The 15,847-nt window shown below is 44.1% G+C and overlaps 1 protein-coding gene across 3 annotated transcripts in view; it reads left to right on the top strand.

Moving 5' to 3' along the window:
- Positions 1–7,836: 7,836 nt before the first annotated feature.
- Positions 7,837–15,847, top strand: part of Uap1 (UDP-N-acetylglucosamine pyrophosphorylase 1) — a 41,730-nt gene continuing 33,719 nt past the window's right edge. The window contains exon 1 of one of the 3 annotated variants that reach the window (XM_042258554.2): positions 7,837–8,359. The gene's annotated coding sequence lies outside the window, so the exon portion shown is untranslated. The remainder of the gene's footprint in view (positions 8,360–15,847) is intronic. The other 2 variants (XM_042258552.2, XM_042258553.2) reach the window with 2 other exon arrangements.

The following is a 15,847-nucleotide window of genomic DNA, read 5'->3' as shown; positions in this document are numbered from 1 at the left end:
CTCCCTGCAGAGTAGCTCATTGGCTGCTCATAGCAGGGCCTCTTAAATGAGCCACAGGGCCTGTCTCTCCCTCTCTCTCTCTCCCCCTATTTCTCCCCCACCCCTGTGAGTTATTTCCTTCCATCATGTGGGGCCTAGGGATTGAAATCCGGGGATTGTCAGGCTTGGTGGCAAGCACTTTACCTAATGAGAGATCAAGCTTGTCTTGGCTGTGAACTAAAGTCAGAAAGTCAGACCAGATAGCATGGTTGGATGGTTTTCTCCAGTCTGCTCTTGTAGCCAAGTCTTCTGTTTGAAGATTGCTCACAAGGCTGCAATCAAGGTATCAGATCTGAGGCTTCCTACCCTGGAGTCTCACCAGAGAGGAATGCACTATCGAACTGTTTCCTTGTGTTTTCAGGATTGAAAACTACAGGCTTGTTGTTTATGTTTTCATTGGTAGTAGTGTTGTCTTGAGTTAGCATCCCACTATTGTAGCCCAGGCTCAAACTGAATTTTGTGAATTTGCTTCCTGTGTGCTAAGATTACAGGAATGAGCCAGCATGCCTGCACCTCATTTTTATTTATTTTGTCTGGAGGCTACTCTCAGTATCTAGAAGCTACAAGCAATTCTTTGCCATGCAGCTCAATCCATTGACTATTCTGCCATTGACTAGCAGAATAATGAAGGTAAGTTCACTAGAAAGAAGTCTAGCACAAAAGAACATGATCTTGAGTGGGACATTCCATCCCTTTTGCCATATCACATAGTTCTGTTTATTTTATATTGCTATAACTTAGCATTACAGACCGGGTTGTTTATAAATATAAATAGAGGTTTGTTTAGCTCACAATTCTAGAGGCTAGGAGGTCCGAGATTATGGGTGGGAACACTGCAGAGTCTCCAGGCAACAGGGGGTATCACAAAGCAAGAAGTGTGCACACAAGAGCAGAACCAAACTTCTTATAATAGACCTGTTCTAAAACTAATCCATTAAGCCATTAAACTAGTTTATTAAACCTTTCCTGAGTCCTCATGATCTAACTGTGTGTGTGTGTGTGTGTGTGTGTGTGTGTGTGTGTGTGTGTGTGTGTGTGTTTGTGTGGATTTGGAGATAGGGTTTCTCTGTGTAACAGCCATGCCTGTCCTGGAACTTACTTTGTAGACCAGGCTGGTCTCAAACTCACTGAGCTCATTGTCTGTGTGTCCTGAGTACTGGAATTAAAGGTGTGTGCCACCATGCCCAGGGAGTCCTCGTGATCTAAACAACTCCTTCTGTGTCCCATTTAGTTTGTTTCTTAATACTTTATAATAGAGATTAAATTTCAATGAGTTTTGGTGGGAACATTTAAACCATAGCAATATCCTATCACCTTTTGCAAACTGTATTAATTAGAAAAGAGTCCTGTTCAAACTCAAAGAGAGGGGAGTAATCAAACTCTCTTCAAACTCATATCCTATTTCCTGACATGCCATGAAGTTCAGCAAATACTAATTTTCAAGCAAAGATTTGCAATTTTTATTGTGTTAGAAATTACTCTTTTTTTTTTTTTTTTTTTTTTTTTGGTTTTTCGAGACAGGGTTTCTCTGTGTAGCTTTGCGCCTTTCCTGGAGCTCACTTGGTAGCCCAGGCTGGCCTCGAACTCACAGAGATCCGCCTGCCTCTGCCTCCCGAGTGCTGGGATTAAAGGCGTGCGCCACCAACGCCCGGCTAGAAATTACTCTTAAGTATTACAAAAATAATAATCCTCACAGCAACCCTAGTAGGTAGGTCTTATTATTATCCCTGATGGGGCCCGAAGATATTCAGTAACTTGTTAATGACATTAAACTAGGGATTGCAGACAGAGGCACAATTCAAACTCATTCTGTCTGACATTGGAGTTCATGTACTCATCTATTATGCTGAGTTGTCTAGAATAAGTTAAGTGAATAAGCCAATGATGTGGGGACACAGAAGCTAATTAGACAATGACCCTGAGAATCTGAGTAAACCTTTCCCTCCCAGTTTTCCTGCATAATGTTATGAAGCCTGCCTGATCTGGAACTTGACTCTGCCTCCTGAGTCCTGAGATTATTTTCATTCACAACACACTACCTCCAAGTAAGCTTTAAGATCATACTTCTATAGTTTAGTTCTGATGTAAAGCCAACTGGCATTGCTTGAGACTTTCATTGTGACCTAGGTCCTATCTTCCTTAACTAATAGTAAGTGACACAGACCAAGAGAAGATATGAGGCCTAGAACAAAGAAATGCTTAGGATTTTCTTGCTACGTCTGAGATTTTGTAGAGGGCAGAACAGATTTTTTTTTTTGAAAATCCTTTCTTTATTTAAAGATATTAACTGTAGGGGCTGGAGAGATGGCTCAGCAGTAAGAGCACAGGTAATTTTCCAAAGGACCCGAGTTCAGTTCCTAGCAACCAAACAACAGCTTATAAACATCTGTAACTCCAGTCTCAGGGCATGTGAGGCTCTCTTCTGGCCTCTGCAGGCACCAGGCATGAAAGTGGTGCACAGCCATATATGAAGAAAAAACAAACATAGACAGAAAATAAAAAAGAGATATTACTTGAAACAATATAGAGCAAATTTAGTAAGGATTCCTAAAAACAAAATATGAGGCTAAAAGATAGCTCCAGCAGAAATAACTTGTGATAACCTTATGTACATCATTCATGTTGAGCTGAGGAGCCTCCAAGGTAAAGTGTACAAAAAATCTAAACTACATTTTGAGAAACATTTACCTCTGAGAGACAGTATTCTGTACAGCTGTGTAGCAAAGCAGTGGTGGATGGCTCAACAGCCACTGCATCTGTGGGAAGGCAGGTTTGGAACAAAATAGATCTCTATTCTAGTTCTATCCATAGGCCAGATGTCATCCCCTGGAGACCACAGCACTGTGAGGCTGTCTGCATTAGACGTTCCAGACAATAACTTCAGTGTTTGACCTGGAATTCACAATGCTGATGCCTTAGTTACTTGTTCCATTGTTGAGACAAAACATTTGATAGCAGCAGCTTAAAGAAGGAAGACGTGTCTTGGCTCACGGTTTGAGGGGATGCAGTCTATCAAGGCAGGGAAGGTGTGGAAGGCAAGAGCAGCAGGTAGCTGATCATATTGTGTGTCCATTGTCAGGAAGCAGAGATAGAGATATAAATGCTGCTTTTTGGCTCCTTTGACCCTTGTTATTCTGGTGGCCCCTGGCCTATGGAATGGTACTTCCTACATTTAGGTTGAGTCTTCCAACTTAATGTAAAAAAAAACTCTCACAAAAAAATGCCCAGAGATTTGTTTCCATGGTGATTCTAAACCTTGTCAAGTTGACAATGAAGAATAACTATCACAGTATGAGCCACTTAGTTTTTAAGAGGAAAAAGTATTGGAGCAATTTATTATCATGATTGAACTTTTTAATTATTGGATTATTTTCATACTCATTACTTGCAAAGCAATGCTGCTATTTAGTAATAGCTTGACTTTGAAACTTACTTTTATGCCTTCCTATCAGTTTAATCCTTAAGTAAATCACTTCACTTTCGACAAAGCTGTCTTTATTAAGGGGCAGACCGGCTGGCCAACACCACTGGGATGGAATGCAGTCTCCTACCATACAAAGCCTTGCCTCCCTGGAGTCATCACACACCGACACTCTTCTTTTGTACTTTCTAGTCTATTTCATTCAGTGACGTATGTGCTTCTGAGGTTGGAGTCAGTTATGAAGGACTGTGTATTTACCCACTCTTGGGTATCACTCCTAGCATCCTACGCATTCTAGATAAACTGTCTAGCTCAAAATCCTAGAGGACTGTGTGAATGTTAGGAAGGCGTAGAACATACTGGGTGAAAAAAATCTGACATTTAACAGGGTGTTTTCTTCATTTCACAATATTCCAAAACACACCCTGAACTACAGGAAATTTAAGTGTGGGAGGAGTGGTGAGCTAAGCCCGTATCATCTCCCAAGAGAATAAATTCCTTACGTCCTAGGAAACTGTCATAAGAAAGTCAAAATGCGCTCTTTGCTCTCACGTGGCACGCAGCATGACGGGGCTGCACGCTGGGGCTCAGTGGCTGGTGATGGCGCAAGAATCTGAAGTGAGTGCGGTGGCTTTGGGCCTCCCATCCCTTCCTGGGCAAAGGGGAGATGGCACAGACTCGGCAGCCGTGTGAGGAGCCCAGCCCGCCGGACCCCGTGGGAAATGGGTTGGCGGGAAAGCCAAGCGCTGTCCGTCATGGAGATCGTCACTGTGTATGCAAAGGTGCACACTGGGTGAGGACAGAGTGGACATCGGAGTCAGCAGGTGCGTGTCTGAAGCTGAGCGACACGACACGCGGGAGCGCAAAGGAGGCTTAAGGGTGTCCTTGATGATTTGGAAATTTGATCTTCAGAAACATGGATGACTTAAATTTTCTAAGAGGTGTGTCAAGACACAGCATAGATGAATGCATTTTGTAACAAGGCTGTGAATAAATATTTAATATGCAAAAAAAAAAGAAAGTTAAAATGCTAATCAGTTCACCACCCACTTGTCTGCGCCCTCCTGGAAATAGTGATGTCATGAGTGCTCAGGCCTTGCCCTGACCCAGTCTGAGCCTAGACTCTCCTGGTGCTTTGTGAATCTTGTTGGCAAAAATCTCTATCTACGAACCAGCTGCAGCCATCATGTTCAGGACAATGGAGGGAAGACTCCTCTGGTGTGGCAGCCCCAAGTACCAGCACCCTTAAAAAAAAACAGGTGGGTCATAATGGATTATGAGAAACCAGAAAATGCAGGCAGACTGCCACATGCCGGACAGGTCACTGGGAAAATCAGTAAAGCCACGTGGCTGTTTTTGTTGTTAAGTAACATTTCACAACATTGAAATAATTTAAATTTAGCAAAATATGTCCACCCAAAAACAATATAAAAATTACCATAATCTCATTGTCTTCATATAAAAAAATAAAACCTATTACTGCTATATGGCATTTTCAAATTTTAAATTGTTTCACAATAATGGTTCATTTAAAGCATCTTTTCACAGAAGGTATTAAGGAGGGTGGCCACACACACACACCCCTTCATCTATATATTGATGATATACATGAAATGATATATATGGAAAATCACAGTGAAACTCATTAATATTTATAACTAACATGCAATAACAATTACAATACATATTAAAGCATCTCACATTCCAACAATACTTTGTGTGTGTGTGTGTCTGTGTGTGTGTGTGTGTGTGTGTGTGTTTCTGGGGACTGAGCTTATACACCCTAGGTAACTGCTTTTATCATTGAGCTATATCCCAGCCTCATTCTGTTCTGCAGTTTTACCATATAACTAGTCTACTTCTCTTCTCCTCTTCCCTCTATCCTTTTCTTAGTTAACATTTGCTGTGGGATGGTCTGTATGTCAAATTGCTCTGATTGGTCAATAAATAAAACACTGATTGGCCAGTGGCCAGGCAGGAAGTAGGTGGGACAAGGAGAGAGGAGAATTCTGGGAAGCGGAAGGCTGAGGCAGAGAGACACTGCCAGCCGCTGCCATGACCAGCAGCATGAAGGTATAGATTTATGGAAATGGATTAATTTAAGCTATAAGAACAGTTAGCAAGAAGCCTGCCACGGCCATACAGTTTGTAAGAAATATAAGTCTCTGTGTTTACTTGGTTGGGTCTGAGCAGCTGTGGGACTGGAGGGTGACAAAGATTTGTCCTGACTGTGGGCAAGGCAGGAAAACTCTAGCTACAAACGTTTCTTATCTAGCTACTGTAGGCTAGCACTTTCTCCTTTCCCTTCCCAACTCTGTAAAACCTATTGTGCTATTTTCTCAATTTTGTGTGAATTGAAGTTCAGGGTGATCTTTTCTTTCCAGAGCTCATAATATCCATCTAACTATCGTCCACCCGTTCATCTATCCACCCATACATCTAATAGATGAAAGTATTACCCATTTCTTCTTATTTTTAACCAGGTTGAGCTGGTATTACTAAAAATATGTAACTTTTGACAAGTATTTCTTTCTTTCTTTTTTTGGGAGGGGAGCAGGGGTTGAGACAGGGATTCTCTGTGTAACAGCCCAGGCTGTCCTGTAATTTACTCTGTAGACCAGGCTGGCCTGGAACTCACAGATCTGCCTGTCTCTGCTTCCCGAGTGGTGTGCCACCACTGCCCAGCTAAGTATTCCCTTTGGATACTTCAAACTCCACAGTGTATTTAATAGCACCTCTTAGGTAGATATTTCCCTTCCCAATTTAAAAAAAATCTTTGGACAAACTTCCTGGTCTTAAAAAAAATTATTCGTGGCTGGGCGGTGGTGGCGGCGCACGCCTTTAATCCCAGCACTTGGGAGGCAGAGGCAGGCGGATCTCTGTGAGTTCGAGGCCAGCCTGGGCTACCAAGTGAGTTTCAGGAAAGGTGCAAAGCTACATAGAGAAACCCTGTCTCGAAAAACCAAAAAAAAAAAAAAATTATTCGTATCAAGGAGGTAACAGGAGTTAGCAAGGTGCTGAGGTTGCCAATTGGAAAAATATATAAAAGCCTCTATCATAAAGGCTGAGTACCAAAGAGCAGCCTTCAGAAGCAGGAGGTTGTCCCTCACTATGGGAACTATGGGTCTATTTTGGAGCTCTCCCTGAGCTCTGAGGGCCATTATTTGAGCATTTGCTGCTTCCCTCATGGCTCTCCATTTTGAAAAAAGGAGCATCTACCTTCCCCGTCTCTTACGGTACTAGAAATTCCTCGAAGAAACACCCTTGATCCCCGTGGTATCTGTCATAGGGTCTAGCATAGACTAACTCAGTAAGTGCAGCTTGAACAATATGGTCTTTATTATGCAGCTGCCAGGTTGTTCTTAATAGTTCAACCCCAGGGACACGCCTATGGAAAGATCAAGGGATTCTGGGCAACCCCCACTGTGCACAGGCTCTGTAGTCTTCATTTAAGTGCTTTCAAAACTGGAAGTATGAAAACCAGAGAACACACTCCCATTGTTATTCTTGCTCTAAGAGGGCACATCTGGCACTATCAACGTCATTGTGGGTGGCATGTACAGCTTCTCAGGTGACGTGGCATATGACAGGATGCCATAGGGTGTGCAAGCCTAAGGCCAAGCAAATACTGCTAACATACCACACCCCTGTCCTTGATCCTTTTCCACAAGGCTGTGTTTAACTCTCTGGCCACCCATTCATCTATCCATTTAACCTCTGGAGGTTAAAGATTTTCTTGAGTTGTCTGGGTAGTGGTCTAAATGCCCTAAAGCCATAAAAGTACCTTTTCAAATGAAAACTATCTTTTAATTTACAAATGACACCCCGTTAAAAGATAAAATTTCTAAATGACATCAGTTGGTAGTAAAGTCTGAATGAAAAGTGAATAGGCAAGAACGACTAAGAAAATCGTCAAAAACCTAACCAGGGAAGCCTATCTACAAGATATTAGATTTAGGTGTTTTTGACATCTCAACAAATTGGACTCTCTTTTAGAACCTGCAAAACCCAACATAACTTTAAATGTAAATGCAACTTCATGACATTGAGAACACAGGCTGCATGTGCACACCCGCGGCCGATGGTGTCACAGGGCAGTTGCACATTGGCTCTGAGGACCTCGGGTTATCCAATCCTTTTTGCTTGCATTTCTTCTTTCACTTGTGTCTGTGCAAAAGACAACCCCGCTGGCTTCACACCGGTGAGACTCAGGAGACAATGATAGAGGAAGCCTAAGGCACAGACTTGGCAGCCAGGTATCTGGAGAAACCAGCTAGCCTAAGGTCACAGGTCCGCCCCTGGATGGATCTCTGCCCAGAAACCGGCGGGTCTTTCCCCGGTTTCCGAACGCGTGGGTGTTCGGAAATCCGTCACCTGGAGACACAGTGCCCGCGCCCCACTCCACTCGGGCACCGGGCACACCGACCCACCCGGAGATGACTCCGAAGCCCCGCCTAGCCGCTGGTCGCCAAGGCAGCACCTCCGCCGGGCCTTACCCTCCCCCCAGGCCGCGCGCGCAGAGGGTCCCGCCCCCTCGCCAGTGCGTGGTGGGCGGTGCCTCAGACTGACAGGACGCCGAGCCATCCCATTGGTCAGAAATCTGAGTGACGCGAAGACCCCGCCTTCCCCTCGCCGGTGTCCGCCCCTTTGGCCCGCTCTTGGTGGTTGACGTGTCGGGCCGGCAGGCTTCCGCTCCGCCCAGTGGCCGCAGCCAGTCACTACGGCTAGAGGGGCGGGGTGGCCGGGGCCCGCGCTCCTCATCGCCGCCGCTAGCGGCCCGCCCCGCCGCCCCGGCCCCCCCCCCCCCCGATGACGGTATATATTCCACGCGGGCGCGGGACGCCGGCGAGTAGTCAAGCCAAAGGAGCCGGAGCCGGAGCCGCCGGAGCGCCGAGGGAGGTAGGGCCCCCCCCCCCCCTTCCAACGCGCGGTCCCATGTCTAAGCGCGCCGACCGTCCACGCGTCGCCGCACGGTGCTCCGCGCCGGCTGTCTGCAGCTCCGGAGGGGCGTGGGCTGTGTCACGGCAGGGCTGGGACGCGCGGAGGGACGTGGGGGGACCCGGGAGAGGAGTCTGGGGCGGTGATGGAGTCCCCGGCGCGTGTCAGCACTGTTGCGAGTGGGCCCTCACCTGGCTGGGGAAGAAGAACCACGAGGATCTCAAGCCAGGGCTCGGGAAGAGTTGTGCCATATCTGGGGGGTCCCCGTTGGGAATAAGTGGTCGCTAGAACTGTCAGGGGAAAGAGTTGGGGTGTTTTGGACGAACGAGAGCAGGAATTGAGAGCTCGGACAAGGACAGGGGATCGCAATGGGGGATGTGGCTAGCACTGGACCGGCTTTCCACGTCCCTGCCTCGCTTGATGTTGATAGAGGGAGAGGGTTCAGATTTCAGGGTTTCCCCTCTATTGGCCTGGTAGAAGCATGGGCCTGCAGGACTGGGAGCTCACATATGCTCTTGAAGATTTTTTTAAAGTTTGGCCTGATGAAATCTGAAATCGGGTGATAGTGATTATGTGTGTATTTCTGTGAGGCAAAAGTTTAGGGACTTGGAGGTGAAGTTCACTGGGCGTAGACCCAAGGGTTTGCTAGAAACTGAAGGCATTTGTCTATTTCTCAGTTAGTTGACTCACTTGGCTTAGGGGAAAAAGACTTCATAGTCTGTGCTGTTAGTTAGTGGTTAGGATTCAGTCTCCATACTGCTTTTTTTTTTTCATTCTTTCTTTTTTTTGGGGGGGCGGGGGAGTAGTAGCGAGGTTTCGAGACAGGGTGTCTCAGTGTAGCCCTGGCTGTCGTGAAACTAGCTTTGTAGACCAGTCTGGCCTCGAACTCACAGAGATCCACCTACCTGCCTCTGCTTCTAACCAAGTGCTGGGATTAAAGTCATGTGCCACTACCGTTGGCTTGGTACCCTTTTTTCAAAAGGGGTTTACTAACCCATTTTTGAGGGCATTTAACAGCAGGGGGGGGAGGGTAAGGGGGAGGAAATGGGAAATACTGGACCTCTTTAATATGGCATTTAAATTCTAATAAAGGCATGTTTGATAACTGTCATTTGTGTTCATCCAGATGTGTTAGGTTATAGACATATACCAAATTTAGTCATAATTTCTAGCGCAGATTTCTAGCTCTTAGATATTAGTTGTCAGTATAAAATCCATGTCTTGACTTCTTTCTCTGTTGCTGTGTACCATTTACTTATACACACAGACCTCTTACCTGTAGTAGTAGGAACTGTGGTACTATACTGATGGTTATAGCTATGTCAGAGAAGCATAAATCATGCTCGTGAGTGTTACATAACATGTGAATGAGCTGATAGGACCTTGGTAACCTTTGTAGACTGCGGGTGTTCTGGGCTCAGATGTCAAAGTTTACCATGAGTTGTTTTATTTGCATAAATACATTTTTTTTAAGCACCTAAAGGGGAAGGGTATTGAGTGACTGTTGTTGTTTCCAAGACAAGATTTCTCTGTGTAGCCTTGGCTGTCCTAGAACTTGACCCGTAGACCAAGCTGGACTTGAACTCACAGAGATTGGCTTGCTTCTGCCTTCCGAGTGCTGGGATTAGAGACTCGCCCAGCTTTGAATGACTTTTAAGGAACAGTTCTACTTAACATTTGTCATAGTATGTTTGTATGTGCACTTAGTAGACAGAGTCCTCTTTGTTTTTGACCCTTAAGGATATATGAAAAAGGCTGGGTTGTCTTGTGAGGAAATGCAAAATAATACAAATCTACCTCTCCCTACTGTCTTATTTTTTTTATTTAATTATTTAAAAAATATTCTTTGAGAATTTTATACATGCACCAACTATCTTATTACATGCTTTAAAAAAATAAGTGGTATGACTCTTGAAACTTAGACATCAGTTGAAATACTTTTTTTTGAGACAAGATTTCTCTGTGTAGCCCTGGCTGTACTGGAACTCATTCTGCAGACCAGGCTGCCCTTGAACTCAGAGATCCACCTGCCTCTGCCTGGGATTAAAGGTATGTGCCACCACCACCTGGCTGAAAGGCAGCTTTCATAGGTAACCTATTCACATAGTGAGGAGGGTGACTGGGGGCCAGCACAACTCACTGTAGTTCTGTGCCACCATCAGCAAACCATGCTGGGCTGCTGTACCATGCTGATTATGGTATAAGTGAAAAAGTTCTAATGACATCATTGCCCTTGTAATGTAGCAGGATACTTTGCTGCATCCTTGGTGATTACTACAAGTAAACTTGTAAAAGTTTACTGTGAGACATTTGGTGTTTCATTAGCAACAGCCCATTCATCTTGTGTTTCCTATGGGTCTTGGTTCCATCAAGAAGGCAAGCAGAGTGATTGACCTACCCCTGTTTGTGCTCACTGTGTTGTGATGTTCGTGTGATAAGTCACTGAAGGATTTGATTCTCAGAATCTGTCCCCTTGTAGAAGACTGCAGTGGCCTTTGGACAACTGCTGCCATCCATGGCCTGATCTTCTCTGAATGTATTATTCTGGGAGGCACCTTTTTTTTTTTTTTTTTTAAATTGCTCCTATTGAGTAGATCTTCTTTTCTTGTATCTGATAAACTTTATAGCTTTGTCCCACTCATATAATAGCTCTCTCATGTTCAAAAGGTTGGGACTTAACGCTGTGGAGTGCAGATTTCATGTCTTTAACAGTAGCATTTTTTTTTGGCCCCATGCTCTTTTTTGTTGTTGTTTATTTTATTTTATTTAATGCTGAATGCTGTTTATTGAAGGAGGGAAGAGGTCTTAAATACAGGCTTACAGCATAATGGGAGAACCCCGGAGGGCAGAAGTTCGGCAGAAGTTCGCTACTGATGTTTTACAGTCTTGCATCTAAGCTGTTAATGCCCATTATGCAGGATACACAGACAAGAAACTTCCCCTTAAGCATTCATGAGGGTGGAACCTGGCAGGGAATTAGCATAGGGAGGATACCAAGGTCAAGGTCAGCAAGCAAGGCAACAGTTATCTAAAACAGGGGCCAGGACCCTACAGGTCCCCCTTTTACTAAAAAATGAGCTTCTGACTTAGGTTTGCATGGGACGTCAGCAGGTCACCTTACCTGTCATGGAGACGCCTGCCCAGGCCACACAGGTGCTCTGTCTTAGGTTGGTGAGCGCCGCCCCCCCCCCCCCAGGCATTATCCGTCTCTGAATACTCATTATCATACAGGCTTGATCATGTGTGAGCTGCAGAGTTAACTGCTGCCAAAGATCTCAAAATGGCACTGGGCTTGCAATCTGTGTTTTGGACACATAAAAGATCAACAGAAGTCCTAACCCACCCATAGCCAGTAGGCTAAAGGCACCTGAGCCATTCCTTCCCTTAACAAGCCTTACTGCAAATTGGAGTCCTTGTAAGATGGTATCCCAAAAGTAAATGGAACTTGAGTTTATAAATTTATAATTTTCAAAGCCAATCGAAATGTATATAACTATTGAATTAAATTTATCATGCTCAATAGAATGAAATATTAACTAACTGTGGTAGCTACTTTTGATGCCAGGGTCTCCACTGTGCTAGCTGTAGTAAGCAATTATGAAATGGCAATCCCAGAAACAGTAGCAGCGGTGGACGCCACTGCTATAACAGCAACAGCGGCAGCAACAATGTCAAGTTCTCTTCTGGAGCATGTGGACATCCACTGGTATGGATACAACTCTAGGAACACGAACCGCCAAGGCCCATTTTTCTTGATCCCAGAACGACTTAAGCTGGCAGCTCTGCAAAAGAACAACTAAGAACCATAAAGAAAAAACAGGCAGCCAGGTGGTGGTGGTGCACACCTTTAAACCCAGCACTCGGGAGGCAGAGGCAGGCAGATCTCTGTGAGTTCGAGGCCAGCCTGGTCTCCAAAGCGAGTTTCCAGGAAAGGCGCAAAGCTACACAGAGAAACCCTGTCTCAAAAAACAAAGCAAAAACAAACAAACAAACAAAAAAACAAAATAAAAAAGAAGAAAGAAAAAACAGGCAGCTCATAAGGAACATAACTAATGGTCTTATAATGGCTACATTCAGGCTCATAAATTTTAAGGTATCTTCAAAGGGGGGTTAAATGAATTTCAGGAGGCTAATAAATGTTGCACAGAGCCACTCCTGCAAAGTAGGTACTACACCAGCTTGAGGATTGTGAAAATGAAAAAGCTAAGCTGGATTGCTACTGTTAACAAATGGAGGTCAGTGACCTTCAGGGTTATCCTTAATCTCCAAGGTGTCTGGGTGACACATTCTCAAATATACTTGAAAAAGCAGTTGCCATACATTACCTTCTGGAGAATCCAACCGCATGGCTACAGTTCCTAGGCTTACATTAATGCTTGCCAAAGCTGGCCATATTGGGCTCTCAATCCCCATTGGCATCAGAAGGGGAGAGTTTTTCATGAAGGCCCAATAGGTCTCTGTCATGTTGGGTTTCAGCAGCAGCCACAGGGCGTACACCACCTTCAGGAATCCAAAGAGCAACCTCATTGTCCTGAGGAAAGACATAAACAGAACCCTGGGCCCGTACCAACACCAGATCGGGTCTCCTCCAAGTGCCAGTAAAAAGATCCTTCCATCGCTCCAGAGGGTGATTTGCAACAGGAGACCTCCAGTGCTTATCTGCAGCGGATACTTCAGCAGAATCCACCGATAAAAAAATTTAAAAATATAAAACAAGGGAAAGAATAGAATGTGGAGAGGAGGAATGATGAGTCCCTAGTTCTCCTTTTTTTTTTTACTTTAGTAAAATATGTTTGTTTGTTTTTAATAGTTCATTTTTTCTTTTATTTTTAAAAATTAATTTATTTTTCTATTATCAGCTTGATACAGTATGTATTCTTATCTTAATAGTGAAATGTTTCATTGAGGCTTGCTCAGTAATTGAGTAAAACCAAAACTTATTATAAGCCACAGTCGTCCTAGGGTCTCCCATGCTATATATATAGCCTCCATGGTTCTGTGAGTTGTAGTCTGATTGTTCTTTATTTTATATCTAGAATCCACCTATGAGTGAGTACATACCATGACTGTCTTTCTGGGTCTGGGTTATCTCACTCAGGATGATTTTTTCTAGTTCCATCCATTTGCCTGCAAATTTCATGCTTTCATTGTTTTTCTCTGCTGAGTAAGTACTCCATTGTGTATATGTACCACATTTTCTTAATCCATTCTTCCGTTGACGGGCATCTAGGTTGTTTCCAGGTTCTGGCTATTACAAATAGTGCTGCTATGAACATAGCTGAGCATGTATCTTTGTGGTATGAATCAGCATTCCTTGGGTATATGCCCAAGAGTGGTATGGCTGGGTCTTGAGGTAGATCAATTCCCAATTTTCTGAGAAACCACCATATCCACAGTGATTGTACAAGCTTGCATTCCCACCAACAGTGGAGGGGTGAGTGTTCCCTTTGCTCCACATCCTCTCCAACATTGATTGTCAATAGTGTTTTTGATCATAGCCATTCTGACAGGTGTAAGGTGGTATCTCAGAGTCATTTTGATTTGCATTTCTCTGATGATTAAGGATGTTGAGCATTTCTTTAAATGTCTTTCATCCATTTGTGATTCTTGTTTTGTGAAATCTGTTTAGCTCTTTAGCCCATTTTTTAATTGGATTGTTTAGTATTTTGATGTCTAGTTTCTTGAGTTCTTTATATACTGTGGAAATCAATCCTCTGTCAGATGTGAGGTTGGTGAAGATCTTTTCCCATTCTTTAGGCTGTCTTTTTGTCTTATTGACTGTGTCTTTTGCCCTGCAAAAGCTTCTCAGTTTCAAGAGGTCCCATTTATTAAAACAGTAGCATTTTATAGACACTTTCAAAACTGCTTTTCAATCATAGTAAGTCACAACTACCCTTAACTTTAGAGGTAAGCACTCCTCTGTTTGTTTGTTTCTATGCCTTTGAGACAGGATTGTGCTCTGTAGCTTGGGTACATTCTCACTCTATAGCCTAAAGGACCCTCAGATTCTCCATCTTGCCTCATCCTCACAAATGCTAAGATTATGGCATCCACCTGGCTAGGAACTGTCTCTTCCATTTTGTAGACATGAAAATTTAGGGCATTGAAAGGTTAAATAACCAGATCAAAATCACAAACTTGGACCATGGTAGAGTTGAGGTAGGAACCTACCCAGTTTGATTCTTAAGCTCAGTGATGGACTTCATTATGGCATTTTTAGACATGTATCATTATACCTAATTCGTATTTGTTTTCCTTCTGCCTTCATACTTCCTCTTTCTCATGTAGTCTTCCTTCTGTGTTCATGTTATATATACATATAGATATCTATAGTTAAGTCTAGATTCTGCATATAAGAGACATATATGTTTGGTCTGTTTATCCCTATATTCTACTCCCTTTAGACCTTGTGTGTGTGTGTGTGCATGTGCGTGTGTGTGCGTGTGTGTGTGTGTGTGTGTGTGTGTGTGTGTGTGTGTGTGTGTGTGTGTTTTAGGTCTAGGTTCTGCATCTGAGAGAAAAATGCAATATTTGTCTGAATTTGGCTTTTTTCACTGATGGTCTCTAGTTCCATCCATTTTCTGGAAAATGACATTGCAATATTTGTGACTGACTAAAATCCCATTGGTCTAGACAGCATATTTCCTTCGTCAGTGTGTATGTTGATGGGTGTCTAAGATGGTTCTGTACCTTGGCTGTTCTGACAGAGCAGCGCAAACTGTGGATGTGCAGGTAGGTATCCCTGCATGCTGACTTAGACGCGCTGAAGTGGTGGTGATAGCCAGAACGTGTGGTAGTTCTACTTTTAGTTTTTGCGCAACCTCCATCCTGATTTCTATAGCGTCATACAAGGGTTTTTACATTTTAAGTGTGTGTGTGTGTGTGTGTGTGTGTGTGTGTGTGTGTGTGTGTGTGTGTACACGCACACACAGGCCACAGCCAGTGTATGGAGGCTGGAGAACATCTTAGGGCAGCCAGCTGTCTCTTCTCACCACGTGAGTCCTGGGGAGGGAGCTCAGGTCCTCGGACTTGGAGGCGGGCCCTTGCCCTGGTGAGCCACCCCAGCTGTCTTCCTTGGCTTTTTTGATGATAGCCATTCTAATCGGGCCCCTTGGTTCTTCGTGCCCACGGTTGTGTTGTAGCTTGCTTTCCTTCTTCTGTCTTTCTTTGCTGTGTATTCTTTACCATTGCTTCTTTCTCTCGTCTTGTTTGTTTGTTTGTTTGTTTTTTTGAGACAGGGTTTCTCAGTGTAACAGTCCTGGCTCCCCTGGAACTCACTTTGTAGACCAGGCTGGTCTCGAACTCACAGAGATCCTCCTGCCTGTGTGTGTGCTACCACCACCCGGCTCTTTCTCTCATCTTTTAAAGCATGTGGTGACAGTGCCCTGTGTTCCATTCCACTGTTGACTTTCTATTGCTTTCTCTTTGGTCTCCAGCCCATTGCCTGGT

The sequence above is a fragment of the Peromyscus maniculatus genome, chromosome 11, assembly GCF_049852395.1.
Source record: "Peromyscus maniculatus bairdii isolate BWxNUB_F1_BW_parent chromosome 11, HU_Pman_BW_mat_3.1, whole genome shotgun sequence".
NCBI lineage: Eukaryota > Metazoa > Chordata > Mammalia > Rodentia > Cricetidae > Peromyscus > Peromyscus maniculatus.
The sequence above is the reverse complement of the archived record's forward strand: the minus strand, read 5'-3'. Positions and strand labels throughout refer to the sequence as shown.